The sequence below is a fragment of the Malaclemys terrapin genome, chromosome 3, assembly GCF_027887155.1.
Source record: "Malaclemys terrapin pileata isolate rMalTer1 chromosome 3, rMalTer1.hap1, whole genome shotgun sequence".
Classification (NCBI taxonomy): Eukaryota; Metazoa; Chordata; order Testudines; family Emydidae; genus Malaclemys; species Malaclemys terrapin.
In genome coordinates, this window is record NC_071507.1 from 163863467 (window position 1) to 163884966 (window position 21500).

Sequence of the window (21500 nt, forward strand, 5' to 3'; positions counted from 1 at the left end):
ACAATGTGCTAACACGGCTTTCTGGGACACACACAGCACTTCCTTTCACTGATGCTCCAGAAGGGATCTGAGTGGCAAAGGGTAGACACTGTGCTGTGCAGCAGCAGGACAGACAAAGGATTCCAAAGAAATGAAAGGCCATACAAGTACCTAGATAGATAGATACATTATCATTTATGATTATAGGCCAAGCCACAAAACTGAAAGTCCCTGAATTTTTTAACAAAAATTCCCATTGTCAGGGTCTCCGGTTCATATGGTTCTAAATGAAAAAAGAGGAAACATCCCTACATCCAGTCTCAGGGTCTGCACCACACATTTTATTGAAGTATCTGTCCCAGAGTCCTTACAAAGAAATATTACTCGATAAAACAAGCAATAAGTTGCTTACCCAATACTTCTTGAAAAGATGCCTCTTCCTCCAGTCAGGCAGGCGCCTTCCAAATTTCTGCCTGGTCTGTGAGAAGGGTGATGTTTATATACACATATTCCTATTTCCCAGCAGGCCTTGCCAACCCCAGGACAACAAATATGGCTGTCATGGATGCCATATCGCAGCCTGTCTGGCTCTCTTGGGTCTCAGCTTAGGGTTACCAGGTGTCAGTTTTTGACTAGTTGAAAAGGGGACCTGACAGTGTCCTGTCAGTACTACTGACCAGACACCAAAAGTTGGTCCTCAATCAGCTTCCATTCCATCGCCAGGAGGGCAGGAAGAGCAGCTGCTGCTGGAGCTGGAGGATCACTCAGGAACTGCCCGGCTCCGGTGGAGAGATCCTGAAGCGTGTGGCGTTTGAGGAGCAGGGTCAGTGGCCGGGTTCACCTTCCAGGCCTCAGTCTCAGCCTCTTTTGTGCCCTGCCCCCCATCCTGCCCCAGTCACCCCTCCATCCCTGGAGCATGTCTCTCCCTCCCTGGTCCTGTTCCAGTCATCCCCCCATCACCAGAGCACAGCTGTCCCTCCCCAATCCTGCCCCCATTGCTCCTCAACCCCCGGAGCATCACTCTCCCTCCCCCATCCTGCCCTAGTCACTCCTCAACCCCTGGAGCGTGGCTCTCCCTCCCCCATCCTGTCTCTGTCACCCCTCCACCGCTGGAGCACAGCTCTCCCTCCCCCGTTCCGCTCCTGTCACCCCTCCACCTCAAAGGAGGGCTCCCCCTCTCCCCATTCTGCCCCCCATCATCCCTCCACTCTCGAGCCTGTTTCTCCCACCCCCATCCCGCGCCCGTCACCCCTCCACCCCTGGAGCGTGGCTCTCCCACCCCAGTCCATGATAAATTCCACGATAATGGGAGAGAGGTCAGCTGGAAGATACTAATAACCAGTGTTGTTTTTCCCTACTGAGGGAAGAGAGGAGTTTCAGCCCACCCTCCTCAAGGAACTCTGCCCTTGGGCCGTGAAGCAGGGGTTGGCAGGAAGGGCTTCTTTATAAATTGCAGTCTGCTTTTCCAAGACAATTCCCTTTCCCTTTTTGGAAGTGCTTTCCCTCCCTGTGATACAGCTATTACTACAGCCAGACCTGGAACAAGAGTGTTCCGCTTACAAGCCTCAAAGAGCGTATATAACCCAGCACATTCACTATCCATTTAAATATGGCCTTTGCCATTAGTATCTGAGCAATTCACAGTCATTAATTAATTCACCTTCATAATACGCCTGTGAAGTAAGGAAGTATTGCCTCCATTTCACAGATGGGGAACGGAGACACATGGATTAAGTGATTTACCAAGGTCTTAAAGGGAGTCTGCATCTGAGTGATGAATTGAGCCCAGGAATCCTGGGCATCAATCCCGTGCAGTAGACCACCCTCCTTCCAGGGAGCCTGTTACACCCAAAAGCAAGCTAGGCATTGTATAGACATGTAATCAGAGCTTAATTTGTGCCAGGCTTGCTGGTGCTGAGCCTCGGCACCTCTTCTGTCAGTGTTTAGTAATGCATGCAAGCTACACCTCCATGCAAGGCGTGACCTCGCCCCTACAGTGCATGTGAGGTCACACTCTGTGGAGGATGCCATTTTTAGCCCTGGCACCACTTTCTTTACAAAGTAAGAACTACATGTAATGAGAGAGATCCCTGAACCAAGTTGCTTACAATCAATTTAGATAATTTATAGACAAAGAGAGAGTGGGAGAGAGGAGTTAAAGACAAACACCTCATTGGAAGTGATGGGTGAATGCTCCTTTCACTTAAAATAGTTGTGAGACAGTTAAGGGGCCATACCTAAAATAAAGCCTAATAGACCCCACCCAGGAGTTTTGGATTGTGTAGGCGGAGGAACTTTTTGTCTGAGTATCATGTGACTGCCAAAAGCTGGAAGGGGAAGACAGGGATGGGTCATGCCAGTAGCCCTGTTCTGTGCACTCCCCCTGAAGCGCTGGGACTCTGAATATATGAACCATTGATCTGACGCAGTATGGCAGTGAGTGAGTGAGTGAGAGTGTGTGTGTGTGTGTGTGTGTGTAAACACACAGAAACTGAGGACAGACATGAACAGAGAAATAGAAACAGGGAGAGGGGAACAAGAAAGCCAAGAAAGAGGGGAACAAGTGGTGAACACTGTGTGACCCTGGAAAAAGCTAAAGAGTGTGTTTTTAGGTCTGTTGGCTAAAGAGGCTTGGGACTGTAAGCTAAGAAAATGCTCCTTTTGTCCTTGATGCCTCCTGCATTTGGAGAAGCAGGACTTTGTATGTATCTTGTAATTAAACAAAACTGCATCAAAGAAAGTACCAGACTCCATCAATTTCTACTTCCAACTGGAACATCCCCAGGGCCCTGAACTTTGACTCGCTGCTCGGGTTGACAAAGGGAACAATAGTTTATATCATGTGAAACTGAGGGTTTGGAGAGGAAAATAGGATGATTAGGAAATATGAGCCCTATAGGGCTTGCTGCTCCACTGCCTTGAACAACCATTTACAGCTCTGCAAAGTGGGTATAAAATATTCCAGATCAAAATGGCAGCATTTTACACCTTCTTTGAACAAGTATAAATGACAACATGAGGGGGAAGGCAATAGAGACCCAGGCCCCAAATCTTATTAGCTCTAATGCTCCAAGTGAGGAAAGAGAGCCCTTAATAGGCAAACCAGGATCCTGTTACCTTGACGCTCTAGGTAAAGGCAAGATCAAAGGGGTATTTTGAATGCTAGACTTTGAGAGAGAAAATTGGGAAACAACATCTCCCCTTTCTAGCTCTGGAGTTAACAGATATAGGGGACAATAGCTATTGTACACATAAGAGATTGTTTGAACTCTGCCTGTTCCCAGCCCCCAGACAGTGCACCTGATCAAACATTACATAGATTGCAATGCTGATGTGATTCTCCACTTTCCTGCCTGATATGAGGATGCATACTGTTGCACCTGCATCATCTAGAGGGACACAGACTATAAAAGATTTGGATCCTGGGGAGCAAAGCGAGATCACAACAAAACATTTTATCCCAAGGGGGAATTCTGACATTCTGACCTGCCAAGGGGTCAGAGGAGCACTGAAGGTTGGGGGAGTGGATTATTTTAGACAAGTAATCCTTTCCGTCTCTATGGTAACTACACAGATTGTACAGATTACACCTAGATTGAAGATTACAGGGATTGCACCATTTCTTTTGTTTTAATCTGATTTTTTCTCAGCTATTCATCATAAATCTGGTTTCTTAGTAAGATCCTTTGAGTCTTAGATTGTTTTATTATGAGTAGCTGGGGTGTTGCCGTAGAATCTAGGGGTCTCAGCTGAGATTGGGATTCCAATGGATAGGCACCATAGATACCCACAGCAAGAGACAGATGTTGCTGCATAGAACTTGCAGTGAAGTAGGTCTAGAACTAAGACAGAGATATTAAAGTGACTTGCCTGAGATCACAAAGTTGGGAATTAAACACACATCTCCCAAGTCCCAGTCCAGTGCTTTAACCACCAGAACATCCTTTCCCTCTAGGTAAAACCACTGCATTATATGCTCTGAGTAGAAGCATATGACTGAGTCAGGGAGCCAATGGCACCTATCCTGGACCACGTGGCCAAGGACACCGCACCTCCCCCCCCTCAAAGTGCCACTCAGGCACTTTTCAGTGTTCAGTAGGAGCAAGAAGAAAGCAGGCCATGCGTGAGGAGTGACATGAATGGGGGATTAGAGGGCACAGAGTTACATGAAACATTTCAGAGAACTGAATAATAAGCAACCCTCTCCTCCCCCACAGCCCTCCACAAGTTCATCAGAGACCATTCCAGTCCTGGGATTGCAAAGCTTGAACATGGAATTATGGCAATTTGTTCACTGTAAATCAGTGCCCTTAGTCACCGGAGGGCAAGAATAAGATAGTAGAGGAACATGGGAGAGCTCCCCTCCTGCTTATATGCTATAGTCATAAAAGTGATATTATTTAACATGTTTATGATGGTAGTACCTAAGTGGGGCCCCCCTGTGCTAGGCACTGTGCAAACAGAGTAGCAGTCAGTCCCCACCCTGAAGAGTTTACAGTCTAACCAGACAAGGCAGACCGGGGGAATGGGTAACATGCAAGCAACATGAACAATGTAATGGCAGCAAGCATCATGTTAGTTTCACAGTGTTTGTGTTTGTTTTGGGGGAGAGTATAGGAGTATAGGAGCGTATAGGCTAAATGGAAAGAAAAGGGAAGGGAAGGGTGAATGGGGAGAAGACAGGACAGGTGTGGAGTGACGATGAGGTCAAAAGACTGTGAGGGAAAGGGCACAGAAAGTCCAGTCAAAATTGTAGCAAGTTCTCTGTAGGTATGTCTACACAGCAATGTAAGCCCAGGCTCAGAATCAGGCTTGAGCCCAAACTCCTCTCTGCGTACTCGCAAATCTGTCAGAGTTGGGCTTGAACTTGGGTTCTACGACACTGCAGGGGTGGATGGTCAAGACCAGAATCAGGCCAGGAGTTAGGCTTCAAACCCTCTTGCTTTGCAGTGTAAATGCATCTCCCCCACCCACTTGGGTACTGGGTGTCTGCCAAAAGTATCCCACAATCCCATGGGCCAATTTCCTTTGTCGTCTCTATCCCAAGAATCTCCAACCAACTCCAGTGAAAATGAAAGCCCCCCCATCTTTTGGTGTCTGCAGCAGCTTGGGGAGTCAGCGTTTAACCCTTCCATTGTCTTCTGACCACCGAGCTGCAAACACGCCATCGGAGAGCCTTCTGTGTTTACAAAGGAGACTGAAGAGAAGAAGCCTTTTGCAAAGTGTGCTGCTTCATGGTCATGGGAGCACAGCCAGATTTTGGTAAATCTCTGGTGTGAGGCTTGCAAAACAGTTGCCGTTAGTAAGAATACCAGGAATGACCGTGCATACCAGCAAATAGCGAGGAAGCTAGCAGCATTGCAAATTTACCATGCCGGTGAACAGTGCAGAGAGCAGATTAAGTGGCTCAAGACTGAGCATAGGAAACCCATGGACCAGAACCACACGTTGGGCAACTCACCAACATCATGCCTGTTTTATGAGGTGTGCTGGGCATTGCACCAAGCATGGTGCCAACAGTGGTGCGTGTGCATGATGAGCTGACCAGCTAGGATGGTAACCTGCTGGTCCCAGCATCCAACAGGGGGACTGATGGGAGCCAGCAGCAGGCACTGAAAGTCACTCTGTTGCTTAAACTGGACCCAAAGGCAGCTTTAGAGCAGGAGCAGAAGCAGCAGCAGCACCTCCTAGGGCCATATTTGGAGGAGCTGGTTGATGCCCCCTCTAAGGAGCAGCCAGGCCTGGCAACAGCAATTCCAGGGCCAGGGCCGTCCCCAGGGGGGAATGTAGAATCTCAATCAGCAAAAAACCCCGGCATCATTAACTTTCCCAGTGCAACCCACATTGGCATTCATAAATCACCCTCTATGGTCCACGAGGGCCTGTGTAACAACGGAATAGCACCTTTTGCTGTTTATGTACTCCTGTGCACCTCGAGGAGGGCAAATTATGGGTACATGAGTCCCATCAATGGCCCCAACTCAGTTTGGAAATCTAATTGTCTCAAAGTCAGCAATGACCTCAGGAATATCTTTTATGCTGTCACCTTGGGGTAAACCACATGCTTGATTGCCTCAGAAACCTCCTCCACCACCTTACCCAACTTTCCAGCATCAAACTGGTTGGCAACAGACCTGTAGCACTGCAGTGTAGCCAGCTTCCAGATAGTTATAGCACTCTGCTTCTGGATCGTGATGGCCACCCACATGCATGATGTTGGAGGGTTAGGGAAAGCTTTGCTCACCAAGTTCCAGAAATATAGCTTTCTTCATGCGAAACTTCTGGACCCATTGCTGGTCATCCCAGGTCTGCCTGGTGATGTGATTCCACCAGTCAGTGCCTGTGGCCCTGCGCCAGAAGTGCCAGTCTACATAGGGGGCATCAGCAGCTGCACTGAGTGTCATGAATAGCATCAGCCAGTTCGAATCTGCCAGGCCTAGGGTCACTCCTCTGCCACCCCCTCTTCCTCCTGCTCCATCATAAACTATGTCAGGTACATTTGGTGGGTCAGAAAACACCATTGAAATGTCCACCAGCACCTCACAGGTGCTCTGCCCATTTCCTGACACAGGAGTGAAAGCACAAGCAAGAGAAGTTCTTCAAAAGGTGCCTCCTCCGTGTTGCTGGCTCAGGTATCTGGGAACTCTCAGACCAAAAGGACTGCTCAGCAGGCTGTGTTGGCAGCTGTTCTAACTTCCACTAACCTGCAGGGTGAACGGTCAAGTTTTTCCAGAATGCACAACAGTCAAAGAGCTAGAATAGCCACATTTCAGGAGGGTACTATGGAGTCTGGGGTATGGTTGGTTTGACTCAGGTCTCCATGCTGCAGCACGAACGCCAGAGCCCCAGGTTCCAGCCTGTGTTAGAAAATTCTTACCATAGGGTTAACAATCAGTGTAGATGCTCAAGCTCTGGGCTCTCTAAGTAAGGGTCAGATGACTAAAGTTCCACTCACCAGGGGTTTACATTGCTGTGCAGACACACCCTGAGTGTCCAACGAACCAAAGGTCCCTGCTTTGGCAGCTTCTGCCCCTATCAGCTAGAGTCTCTGGCTGGCTCCTCTCTGCAGTTTTCTCCCAAGCCCACATGGTGGGAGAGGGAAGGAATGTTTTTCCTGGCTTGAAAAATTTACATACTGTAAGTTGAATATAGTATTTATTTCATGCACATCACCAAAATAAATGTTAAGCATTTCAGATTTGTGGTATATTTATATTTCCCTAAAATTACTCTATATACAAGCCTCAAAAATTGCAGGCTATTTTCATCATGGATTTTGTCAAGCCAGACTTCTAGTGCAGATAGCATTGGGATAGAATCATAGAATATCAGGGTTGGAAGGGACCTCAAGAGGTCATCTAGTCCAACCCCCTGCTCAAAGCAGGGCCAATTCCCAACTAAATCATCCCAGCCAGGGCTTTGTCAAGCCGGGCCTTAAAAACCTCCAAGGAAGGAGACTCCACCACCTCCATAGGTAACACATTCCAGTGCTTCACCACCCTCCTAGTGAAATAGTGTTTCCTAATATCCAACCTGGACCTCCCCCACTGCAACTTGAGACCATATGGGTGACATATATATCCATGACATTTCTCAAGTCCCTTTTCCTATTTTGCTGGGGTCACAGAGCAGCTCCAATTTTTACAGTAGCTCTTTGTAGCAATTTTAACGTACAATGATCCTCAGCACTTGTGATCATCAGTGTCAATTGCTAATACACACTGCAGCTCAGAAAGCATTCAAAAGTTATCGTGACTCTCAGAAACCCAAACCACAGTTGTTCTGCACTTCAAATGGGTCAACATCCATTGAGCTGATCTTTGTCATTGAGGGCTGTACTTGCAAACTAAAGGTGATTCAAAGTGTCAGGTCCAAGAAAATCATTTCTCCAGAGCCCTCGACTGCCAATTTTATAAACCAAAACAAACAAAAAACCCACACACAATGTGGGAAACGAAACTTGAACACATGAATATTGTTCTTAGTCTGGAGTCTGAAAAGTAAGGATGGCCCTGCATAGCAGGAAACAGAGCAGCTGAAGAAACTACAGTACAGTCTTGATTATCCCACTGTCATGGGGGACTTTGTCTGGGTTTGGATAATCAAGTTTTTGGATGACGGAGGGAATTTTTAATATTATTAATAGGCATCAGGAGAGATGACCATGTTTCATATATTAAATAGTTCTGACTAAAGAAGGGTGTACTGTATGTAACTTTTATGATTGCAGACTGATTGACTACTTCTTGGGAGCCTTTCCTCTGATTTCTAATGCAGTGCTAGCAGCATTACCAACCCTAGGAGTTGAAAAATGAGAATGGCTTAAAAATAGGAGTTTGGGTTTTTTTTTTAATGGCATTTTTATTTGGTCTATTTCCTCAATTTTGCTCTTACACATTTTTGCACAAATTAAAAATACTCTTGATGGTTGCCACAATAAAAGGTTGTGATGGGCACAGCCTTAATTAAACAAATACAAGAAGGGGAATGAGCTAGAATATAAGGCACCTTTATAGCAGTATAACTGCATTCACACCAGGTATTGTACTGGTAAAACTATTTTAGGGGAAAAAAATCACTTCCCTAACCAAAGTAGTTATGCCAGTACAAACAGGGTGACCAGAGAGCAAGTGTGAAAAATCGGGACAGGGGGTGGAGGATAATAGAAGCCTGTATCAGAAAAAGACCCAAAAATCAGGACTGTCCCTATAAAATTGGGACATCTGGTCACCCTAAGTACAAAAACTGTGAGTAGATCTGGCTTTTGTTAAAAAAGACCCATGGGACAAGTACTCCCTCTGCTTCAGAGCAAAAAGGCAGACAATATGGAAGAAAAAGTAACTAAAATGATTTGCCACCAATGGAATGAGTGGAGAAAAGGGGGCTACATGGCACCTCCTCCTTTCCTAAGATCCTGTGGTTGGAGCCCCAAATACGGGTTTAGAATGTAGGAGGATTATGGGAGGGGAATATTACTTCTAAGCAATAGCTAGGGGAAGCCATGCAAAAGAGCTGTACCACTATGTCCTGGGGTCTGCTGAGTTGGATCCTCATGTTCAAATGAGTTTAAAGGCTTCTCCCCTGTGCTCCACTGGGTGCAGAATATGGCACTAATGCCAACAGGGTCTCTGTGAGAGGGTTCTAGCAGGTTTTACCCTTTTGAAGGATTTTCCCCCTCCCCCCACAAGAGGGGAGCATTTAGTCCAGAGATTTTTGCTGCCTCTCCTTTACTCAAATACTGTGCTGTGCCAGGGGCTGGATTCTCCTATTCTCACACCAGCGCAGGTGCCTGGGGTGACATTGAATTCAGTGGAGTAAAAGTGATTATGAGAGGAAGATCAGGTATCCCTGGTTTAAAGAAAATTACAAGACCAGTCAAAGACAGAGCAAAAAAACCATCCTGAAAGAGAAGGGGAGAAGTGGGAAGAGGGGGAGAGGAGAGAGAAAGTAACAGAGAAAAGGAGCTGGGAAAGATGGCACACAGGAACAAGAATAGGACACAAAGCAAATGGGAGAAAGAGCGGAGGTTAGGAGAAAGATGATGTGGAAACCAATGGAGGGGAAGGGGACCAAGAAATGGGAAGATAACAGACCTGAAGAAAGTGAAAGAAACCTTTAGAAAAGTTACCAACAGAGAGACAAAGGTGAGAGATGAGAGCATGGGATGAGAAATAGCAAGATAAACCCAAAACAAATACAGAAAAACTTAACACAATTGTGCATTGAATTCGTTCTATTCGTATTAGTTTTTCTAAACAGCAGGGATTATCACAGCAATGAGAGATGGAAGAGACCTATTAGGTCAATTAGTCTGTTCCCCTGCAGTGCAGGGCTCTTCCCAGCACCACTTTCTTCCTTTTCTTTTGCTTTTTCCTCCCACTTTTAAAATAACTATTAAACTAAGCTGTTGACAGTACAAGTTATTATTTGAATAAGCAATAAGAGTGGGCGTTAGATACACAGATAAGGGGATACAGCACAGTGCAGGCAGTATAGCTTATGGGTTATAGGAAGGATACATACTGTTATAAAAATTACAACAGTTATCTATTCTAGGCAGATCAGTCTACTCGGTCTATCCTTCCACTGTTCAGCTGTTAACTTAATACAGGCCCCAAGTCTCTCCATAAATAAACTATGAACTGTTCCAGCGTCCAATTCTGTAACGTTAGACTAGACAAGTTCCTCCATTTTAGATTCTTCAGTTTTCTTTGACCACCAATAGTTGAAATATGCACAGCTGCATCTCGTATATTGTTGAATACACACCAGGATGCCTTGGACACTCTGGCTCCACTGCAGGTATTTCATTATGTCAGTGTGAGAAACACTATTAAAATGTAACATAATACAATGCAGCCTTTCATCGTGTATCACTCTGCATGGAAAGTCAAACAATAGCAATGTTTAAAAGATTATCAACACCAAACAGAAAGTGAGCCTTCCACATAGGACAAATAACTCATATCAACAGCATAACAAGCTTATTATTTACACAAAGTTTCAAACACAAGTAGAAAGGAACAGTATAGCTGGAACCCGTTGGCAACAGGATGCGATATCAGGCTCTAAGGAATATTTTGCAAAACCTGGGAATCCCAATCCCCCCCACACTATACACAGCTGTTAACATTGTTAATGCCCATCTGATCTTTTTTTTACCATCCTACAAGATTATTGATACAATGCCTTTTATTACCTTAAAGAGAACTTTTAAAGATATCTGTGGTAATATTGTAAATATAGCTTGTGGAACAATGATTTTTATGTTTTAGAGTGTTCCCCGATAGTTATGTAGACCAAACTGCAGATGTTTGAGAGTTTTATTCTTTTTTTGTTTGTTTGTTTGGCAATAGGAACATATTACTTGCCAGCCTGGATCACAGCAGTGGTCCATCTTTCAGTGTATGAAGTACAGTAAGCACTCCCAGAAGATGAATTGTGCCCTAATATTTCATTTGGGAATGTATCTTAATAGCAAGTGAGTTTGTTGGCAACCCTCTTCTTAGGTCTTCCTATCTTCAGATAGGATTCAATTCAGCTAGCACTATGGCACCAACTATTAAGAAGCCAGGAACTAGTGAAAAGTAGAGCATATACAATGGCAGATCTATTCCTAAATCCAAACCAGCATGGGGTGTGGTATGTCTGTGTGCTTCACAGTTATGAGTTTGGATCAACTGTCTGGGTACAATTTGTTGATTGAGCTTCCTTTGGCTCCCGCGCCATAATCTGCACAACTTCTTGGGAGAAGGCTTCTTCTCTGAACTTGTTCCTCTGAGCTCCAAACCATAAAGCACAGGAAGGCAGAGTTGTGCAAGGAGACTCTTCCTTGGAAGAGAAGATTAAGATGAACAGAGCAGACCCATCACAAAGTCCAAGAGCTAAGAGAACCAGGGTCCCCAGTGCCACCTGAAGGTAATCAGAATAGTTACTACTCAGATATAGCACAGGACCTATGGATCAGAGATCACAAAATTATAGGCATGTAAGGAGGGAAGGGATCTTAAAAGGTCATCTAGTCCATCCCCTGTGCTGAGGCAAAATTAAGCATACCCAAACCATCCCTGATAGGGGGCTGTCTAACCTGTTAAAAAACTGCCAATGATGGGGATTCCACAATGTCTCTTGGTAACCTGTTCCAGTACTTAACTATCCATATCATTAAAAAGCTTTTCCTAATAATTAAACTAAATCTTCCTTGCTGCAAACTAAGATGATTACTTTTTGCCCTACTTTCAGTGGAAATGGAGAACAACTGATCACCATTCTCTTTAAAAGAGCCCTTAACATATTTGAAGACTTATGTCCCCTCTCAGTCTTCTCTCCTGTGGATTAAACATGCCCAACTATATTAACTTTTCCTTATAGGTTAGGTTTCCCAAATCTCTTATTTTTGTTGATGTTCTCTGGACTCTATCCAATTTGTCCACGTCTTCCTTAAAGTGTGATTCCCAACACTGGACACAATATTCCAGCTGAATCCTCACTGGTGCTGAGTAGAATGGTACAATTAGCGTCTGGGTCTTAGATAGGATACTCCTGTTAATACATCCTCCCTGAGGGCACCCCACAATACAGATAAACTGTCAAAGACTTAAGTGCAGAATCTGAGGTGTTTAACATTGGATCTGGAGGCAAACCAGTTCACAAAGGCGGTTGTATCCCTTCCCCACACACTACTGGGAGGGGAATATCCCTACAGTATTCTGCTATAAGTGATGAAAGTCAGAGTCAGGGAAACTGATTCTTTTCCTCCCTCCTTCTCTCTCTGGTGTTGCAAAAATAGAGAACATAATAGAAAGTTAAAACAATGAGGAGTCCTTGTGGCACCTTAGAGACTAACAAATTTATCTGGGCATAAGCTTTTGTGGGATATAACCCACGAAACTGTTAGTCCTGAAGAGTGAGGCATGGATTTGCACTCAGTGCTTGTGGGCTTAAGGATATTTTGATTTAGAGCCTTCGAAGGCAAGATTTTATCTTCTAATTCTCCACACAAACACAGATTCCTTTGAGTCATACTTGGTTCTATTCCTTACACTACCACAGACTCTCTGTGTGACCTTGGCTTTCCAATCACCTTCTCCAAATATCAGCCTCCCCATATGCAGAGCAGGAACAACATTACCCCTTACCTCACAGGGCACTGTAAGGCTCAGTCCATCGACGTCTGCAAAATGCTCTCAGCGCTCAGATTGAAGGAACAGTACATGATGACAGGTGGCCTTCCATGGATTTCCACAGAGCTCTGGAAGCCAGGATGCAGCACATAAGAGCGGCTAGCTGTTTGGGGCTCAATGGTACAATGGAGAATGTGAGATGAATGCAGGTCCAACTGCCCCACATTGAGAAACTATCTATTAAAAGTCCATCCCATGAGCCAGGTGGCTTGTTTAAAAACTTGCTTTCAATTAATGAAATCAGTCAGTAAAAACACATTGTGGCTGCAGCTCCTTAGTGCTCTCTCAGCAATCACCCACCCAGTTCAGGTTTTAACAAGCAAACACCAAGCAAAACAAACATTAGAGAAATTTTGTGATTTATTAGCAAGCCAAAGTGATTCTCAAACATTAAATCTATCCCTTTGTGCATTATGCAGGCTTCCTAAATAAAATATAGTGCAATAAGATTCATCATTGTACCACTGTTTTCTAAAAGCAACAGCAAAGGAGGTTCCAAATGGTTTAATACAGAGGTTCTCAAACTGTGGTCCGCGGATAGTTCCCTCTAAGGTATGTGCCTGGACTGCTGCACATGAGAGAATGAAGGGCCTCCCACCTAATTAGTGGAGCCACGCAGGTGTGGCTCCATTAATTAGGTGCCTAGACCCTGGAGAAGATGCAGATGTAAGGTGAGGTGGTGGCCTTGGAGGAATAGGGTGTAGGTGGGAGGGGGCAGTGGGCTGAGAAGAGGGGGTGGGGGGAATTTGGAACGTGCAGGGTTGCAGTGGCCAAAGAAAGAGGCAACTTTCCTCAGCTCCAGGGCTGCGGCTGCCAGGGAGAGTTGGCCCTCCTTCCCAGCCTCAGCTCTGTGGCTGCTGTGGTGGGGGAGAGACCCCCTCCTTCCCAGCCTCAGCTCTGTGGCTGCTGTGGTGGGGGAGAGACCCCCCTCTCTCCCAGCCCCAGCTCGGGAGCTTCTGCAGCAGGGGAGAAAGGGCACATCCATCACCTTAGAAAGGTAAGACTACTGATATTAAAATATGAGGTGTGTGCTTTTATTTATGGAACAAAAAATGTTAATTATTTATTCAGGGTTTTTTTTAATATAGCGCTTTTATCCAGCCTGAACTGTCAGTCAAGTATGTTTCTTGTGCATTTTCAAGGTCCATTTACAAAATTGGAGCAGTCAATTATTTCAGTGTATCAGCACTTTAAATTTCTGATGTTGGGAGTAAGAGGAATCCCCCTTACCTTTCTATGGAATAGTAATACAAGTTGTTATGGCATTAATAGTAAACCAGCACCAGATATGAGACAATTTTATTGTGCCACAATGAAAGGGAATCCTATAGAAATCCTGTGCTTCTGGTATCAGTTTGGAGAAACAGAATTTCATAAGTGCTGAGAATAAAGACACAGGAGATTTAGGATAATGGCTTCTTGCTAAAAATATATTAAACTTTCATAGAAAGAAAGATCAGCACCTTTTTTGAAGGCAGTTTGCACCCATGACTTTTATAAGCACAAAATCTGCACGCACAATTTTGCACTGCAGTTGAACTGTGGGCACAAATCCTAATAGTTTCATGGCAGGTACAAAACAGGTAGTAGACATGTAAAACTGCTAAGACCCACATTTGTAATTCATATAGAGGCCTTGTTTATGGACACAATTTCCATCTGCAAACAGCAAGTCAGGGCCGTAGCCTAGCTGAGAATTTCCCCACTGTAGCACCACTCACCGAAAAACAACATCTATATTAACTATAACAACTTAACTTGAAAATGTTTCCCAGCAGCTGCCTACCTTCTTGTCTGTCAGGAAATTGAAAAGATGGTTCGGGACAGCACGGAGCTGGGTAGCATCTCTAAAGCTTGGAGACTGAGAAAAACTTGTTTCCTTTCCCTGTTATTCATAGGGTTAAATGGAAATTGACTACAGCTGGTATTTTCCATCTCACCACTAGATGGTAGTAAATACTAGAGCTGAAAGAAATCACCTGGTGAGCAAGGTCTCTCCCTCCCTCAGGACAAGTAGTAGACTACAATATCCTGTAATGCCTCAGACTAATATACTTATCCTGTGGACCTGCAGCCTCCCTTGCATATAGCCTATGTCCTATGCTAACACAGTTCTCTCTTTCTCTCTCCTGTGTAAATAAGATCACCTCCTCTTAAGCCCTCTGCTAGCTCCCACTACAAGTTTTTGAAGAGCCCCATCCACCCCAAGATATCAGGCTTATGCTCCTTGCTCACTTGTGTTTAGCAGTGGTCCTGCTCTTCAGCATGCAGCTGTTCTGGGCTCCCTGACAGGAAGCCCCTTAGCTTCTGCTACAGGCACATGCTGCCTTACATTGCAGCTCCCTAGGCGAGGAGAGGAGGGAGGCAGCTCCCACCAAGAAGAAGTAGCAAGGCAAAGCAGGACTGGCTGTAGGAAGGACTTCTACACAGCTCCTTCCTCTTGTGGCCCCTGACCCTTATTCTCCTCTGACACAGACCTCCTTAGTGGCCTACTTTTAAAGCCTGAAACTGGCCAAACCCAAGGTTATATCCAGTGGCGAGTTTCCTAGGAGTTAAGGAAGAAAAGTTTTTAAGTTTAATACCAATGGGTAATTTAGAAACCAGAAAAATTGGTATAGCAAGTGTTCACATCCTAATTCTGGAAACTACTTGGGGAAGAGCTAGATGCCAGAATAATCATCAGTGTCAGAAACAGAGGTATTATAGATAAAGCTGGCAGAACTGTTGCCCAACAGTTCCCATTATAAAACCTTGTTTTCCGTTCCCTATCACTTTGCCAAACTTTATTCATGTTGGCTGAAATTTCATATGACAAGTGCCTCAGGTTGAATTTTTTAGAAAATTTCAGCCAAAATGTTGTAGCCATTTCTGAGAACAAAGCTAGGCAAAATATGTTGTTTTGGCAAAATTCCAGCAACCTTTTGTTTGAAAAGTTTTAGCACTCCCCTGCTTTGTAGCAGGGACTTGAAATTTGACAGAAGGGGTGGGCTATGTGACAGGGATGTGCCTTTTGCTGTCCCCATGAAAACCCAATCGAATTTGGCAAAATTATCAGCCTTTGAAAAATCTCAGTTTGGACATTCTCACTAGAGCCTTATTAGATTTTAGCAGCTAAAATCTCCAAAGATTCATTCACACTGAGCATGATTCAGCCCAGGGCTAAACAGGACTTTCCCTGGAATTGCTGCTCTGGGTTGCTTCAGGCCAGACCAGGGCTGGGCACCAGAACTGAAAGCAGGGAGACTGCCTCTCCTGTGCTCTCATTGATCCCTCTGCTGGGCTCAGGCAGCATGGAGACTGCCTCTCCTGTGCTCTCATTGATCCCTCTGCTGGGCTCAGGCAGCATGGAGGTGGAAGCTTCCTGATTTGAATGCACAGGGGTAAGAGATGTACCTGTGAGGATGGTGGGGGTAGATTGGGACTAGGGGCCTTGGAGAGGAATGGGAAGACTGTGACTGGCTGGGCAAGGACACTGGAAGCCAGGGAATTTGTAGTTCAGGGGATTTGTGTCCCCATTCTCTGCTAAGGATCCAAAATGAATTGGGATCTCATCTCTCATTGAGTTGTGTGGTGCATCATGGGAGTCCTGTGACTGCAGGTGCACTGTCAGAGTCCAGCCTGAGAGCCATGCCCATAGGGGAGAAAAGGAGCAAGAGGCACCATAACTACAACTCCCAGGAGTTACCATTTGCTCTCAGTGCTACTCAAAGTACAGCCATTTCACTCGGCAGAAACTCTTCAGAGCAGCTGACTTGATCAAGGGGTTTCACAATGCTCTTTTCAGTCAGGACCAGCCCTCTCTCCTTCAGTTTTAGTGTCATGCTGAGCCCAATGTCAGGACCAGCCTGTTTCTGTTGCTACTGATATCCCACTGGGGATGGCACAGCTTTCACTGGGAGTCAGAATGATAAAGAGGAGACTCGGTCAATACCCTGAGTCCACAAGCATCCTCACTTCATAGAGAGAGAGATTGGGGTCCCTCAGCAAAGTCTAGTTCACGCCACAAGGACAGTGCACTGAGCTTGTTTTGCTCTCACACAACAGAGATACAATCAGATGGAATTTTTCTGCTTCTGTATCTTCCCTTATTTAGTCTGTGAGCTCCTTAGGTCAGGGACATGTTGAATTTGTCTTGTGTAAAGGCAGAGTGCATTTAAAGCCCTATCCTTATGAGGTGCTCTAATCCCACCCCTGACATGAATTCCATTTTAGCTCCAAGCAAAGACCACAAATCACTCTCCTCCCCACATCCATCTGCCTCCTTCCTTCCCTTCTAGGTCATGGAGAGAACAGGAAGTTCAGACTTGCTCTCAGCATACTCATAACCTCTGCATTCAAATAATGTAATCAAATCTCATGCTTTAGGACTTCAGCTGGTCATTTGCAAGGGTCAGGAAGAATCCTTCCCCCTCCTGCCTATGCACAACTGGCCAGATGCATCCTGGGTTGTTGTTTTTTTTCATCTTCCTCATCAGCATCAGGGATGAGGAATTTTCCCAATATCAGCTTGGCAAGGACTTGTGGAAGGAAGGTTCAGCTTCCTCCAAAACATAGTCTGCAGAAGAGAGGAGTGACGGGGGATTTGATAACTGCTTTCAACTACCTGAAAGGGGGTTCCAAAGAGGATGGATCTAGACTGTTCTCAGTGGTACCTGATGACAGAACAAGGAGTAATGGTCTCAAGTTGCAGTTGGGTAGGTTTAGGTTGGATATGAGGAAAAACTTTTTCAATAGGAGGGTGGTGAAGCACTGGAATGGGTTACCTAGGGAGGTGGTGGAATCTCCTTCCTTAGGTTTTTAAGGTCAGGCTTGACAAAGCCCTGGCTGGGATGATTTAGTTGGGAATTGGTCCTGTTTTGAGCAGGGGGTTGGACTAGATGACCTTCTGAGGTCCCTTCCAAACCTGATATTCTATGGAGCAGGGATCACCTGCTAGGATCATCTCAGCATAACATCCCACCTAATCAATTCCCTGCCATGCGGTAGAGACCTCCGGTGTTGGCAGCACCTTGAGCTCTCTTCTCTGCCTGCCACAGAACAGTTTAGTTTCCTGAGTACTGGAAAGTAGACGCGACATTTGGCTCTGATTTGATCAAATAAAACCTCTTTGGAAAGACTCATGAAGTCTGTGACAGAGCTGGGAACAGAACTCAAAAGTCCTGACTGAGAAATACTTGACTGTAGAGCAGCAGCACTGGGGAGATGGCATGTGCCTGCAGCAGAAGACAGGGTTAGATGCTTCCTGCCATGGGGCCCACAGTGGTTGCATGCTCAAGCATTGGCCAGCTGCAGAAAACAGCTGGGCAGGAAGAGTACAGCTGGCTTCCAGCTGGGTAATTGGAACTCTCCTACTAGCATTGTAGGGGACCAGGAGAGGGGGAAAGAGATGTGTGTGCGCGCGCACCCACACCTTTTCACAGAAACTGGTAATGGGGAGCCATGGGGGCACAGGTGCCATGATGATATACGAGAACATTAAAATGGGTAGGTGGAGTATACCTGTCCTCACTACACTTTACTGAGAATAGGTAAATGCTTCCTTAAAGTACAAAGAGTTAACCCTTAAGTCACGAAAAGAAATTTCCTTCCACTCCTTCCTTGTTGTGCACCAAAGCCCAGCAATTTCCCCCAGCCAAGAACTGCAACATGAAATCAGGTTTCATAAAATGGCTGAACCCAGATGACTGCACAGGCCCTGGAGAGGGTAACAGGACAGTAAGGAGCATTCAGCTCCAAGTTCCTGGTTCTAATGAAGCCTGGGCAGGTAGAGATTGAAAGTGGTTACTATGGGATGGCTGGTAGATAGACCAGTCAGTCATTTCATACAGGCTAAGTTCATGTCCTAGTGAAAAGATGCACACACATTAATCACACTAACTGGCTTCTTTATTAGTAGTCCTAAAAGAGAGGCTCTAAGCCCATGCTGGCCAGGCCCCGATACAGGTGGCTTAGGTACAGGGTAACACCATAATTCCAAACCATATCACACACAATGCACATTTTTACTAGCTACTAACATCTATACTTCTTGAATCTAATTGGTTTGGACATCGTATAGATCATGTAAGGACCATGTGCTTTGCAAATCATGTAAGGACCAATCACTTGTGTCCTCACCTTATCTGCATTTGAAGCTTATCAGTTCAGGGAGTTCCCAATTACCTCAACTCACCTGAAAACACCATCTCCTGCACACAGCCTGTCACACCCTGTTTACAGTTTAACCTTGCACTCAAATCAAGCTATATGCAAGCGTAGTCATGCCCAGCCAGATTTATAGCTACTCTATAGAGACTGAACTAATATTTCATCCCTAGAGGCAATCCCTCTCTAAGGTCATGGTTGAAGCACATCAGCAGGGAAGCTTGTACCAGCACATCCCTTGTTCTGCAGAGCTGTCAATCTTGTATTTTACTAGCACAAATTCAAACACACAGTATTTTTTTTTTTAAATAAATGACCTAAACCTCTGAAATCAAGGTTCCAAAGGCTTAAAAAAAGGAAAGTGCTCATAACACCAAGACTTAGTGTGTATAATTACCTGTGCACCATGTTGAAAATGTGCTGGTAAGATAATGCAAGGATATCTGCCAAATCTGAGAGCCTTCTGGTGTCAGCTGGATACTCCACTGACTCTCCTCCGTCAGTCTGATATAAAGTCCACTGAATTCAAGAGAATACGAAATCAGAGCAGGCTCCCATCCCCCCATATGACTTCTGGGACATCAACAGCTGGCCAGGATATTCTGCACAGATCCTCTGCAGTAGCTCTGACCAATAGAGCTGCACTGTTGGGGACTCCCCTGGCCATGGCTGCCCTAAAACACACACTGATAATACAACCAGGTTTGTAGGTTAGGTTAATTCTGGTCTGATGGAAAATCCTACATCGCATTTGTAGTCACATTGAGAAGCTAACAAAAAGCAGAGTTGTTTCTACTGGAGACTTAATTTTATACAAGATAAAAAAAATTAAAGAGCAGCCTAGAAATATTCAGTTTGTACAAGAATAACTAATAAGGATAAGTTTTCACTGTATAAACATGAACCAGATACAAGTGACCATTTAGAAGGGATGGTTCCAATTTCAATATTTACTTATCATTGTGCACATTCAAAATCAATAGTATGTTCCTTTGATATTATTCCCCCCACACCCTCATTTCTAGTGGAATGTATGTTTAATATAGACCTGGTGTAAATATTTAATTTCCACACATAGTAATGGATTGGATTTTGCTGTTCTATGGGTCATGACCCCTTCAGAACAGGGACACAGCTCATAAAATAGAAAGTATAAGAAGCCAAACCATTTCTCAGAAGACAAGGTTGCATGAACTACAAAATAGGGAACTCAATTACCGTAAGTTACAGTAGATATTTTAAATTAATGAAATGCACTGGTATTTTTCACTGGTTTTCACTCACTCGATTCTCTATATATTTTGTTGCTTGAATTGCATCATGGACCAGACTTGTGCAAACATAACTATAATATTCTTGTTTATTTCATGTTCAGCAAGTTGTTGTAAAACATTCCAGGCTCCTTCTCACTGGAACCACAGGACTCCACATCAGTGAGACAGGCCAGAAGAACAAAAGAAGAAAAAATACTGGCAAGGGTGAGCTCACAAAAACCGCCACCACTTCCACTTAAATTCCTATACTTGGAGTAGATCTGTTCACTGCAGCCCAAAGGCTGTGCTGCAGTTCCCAGACTTATAAGGCTGGGAGGTGATAAGATCTGTAGCCTATTATCTGTTTCTATGGCCTTTGTGGGCATAGTTAATCCTACAGTCCCCAGACTAGGGAATTCCTTCTCTGTGTGAGGGGAAAAAAATAAAATTAAATTAAAAATTAAAATTAAATACCTTCCATTATTTATTTCTCACCAAATAAACATGCCCCACAAAACCTCCACTTCCGTTCTTACTGTTGGTACACAGACACCTAAAATATAGGACCATTCACAAAATCTAGCAGTACTGAACATGCCAAACTAAGACATAAGGTGGGTGAGGTAATATCTTTTATTGGACAAACTTCTGTTTGTGAGAGACAAGCTTTCATGGACTAAGACCAAAAGGGACAATCATGATCATCTAGTCTGATCTGCACATTGCAGGACACAGAACTTCACCTCCCACTCCTGTAATAGACCTCTAACCTCTGACTGAGTTAGTGAAGTCTTCAAATCATGATTTAAAGATGTCAAGTTACAGAGAATTCACCATTTACTCTAATTTAAAACTGCAAGTTATCCATGCCCAATGCTGCAGAGGAAGGGGGAAAAAACCCAGGGTCTCTGCCCATCTGACCTGGGAGAAAATTCCTTCCTGATTCCAAATATGGTGGTCAGTTGGACCCTGACAATTTTCACAAGACTCATCCGCCAGACTCCTGGGAAAGAATTCTTCATTGTAACTCAGAGCCCTCCCCATCTAGTGACCTTACCAGCGCATGGGGGATATTTGCTATTAGCAATTGCAGATTGGATACAAGTCATTGTAGGCAGCCTCATCAAACCACCCCCTTCACAAATGTATCCAGCTCAGTCTGGAAGCCAATTAGGTTTCCCCCCCCACTGCTCTCCTTAGAAGGCTGTTCCAGAAGTTCACTTCTCTGATGGTTAGAAACATTTGTCTAATTTCAAGCCTAAACTTGTTGATGGGCAGTGTATATCCATTTGTTCTTGTATCCACATTGGTGCTTAAATAACTCCTCTCCCTCCCTGCTATTTATCCCTCTGATCCATTTATAGAGAGCAGTCATATCTTTTGAGCTACACAAAGCTGAAGAATGTTGCAAGGAAGGCTCCTCCCCAACTCTGGGGGCACA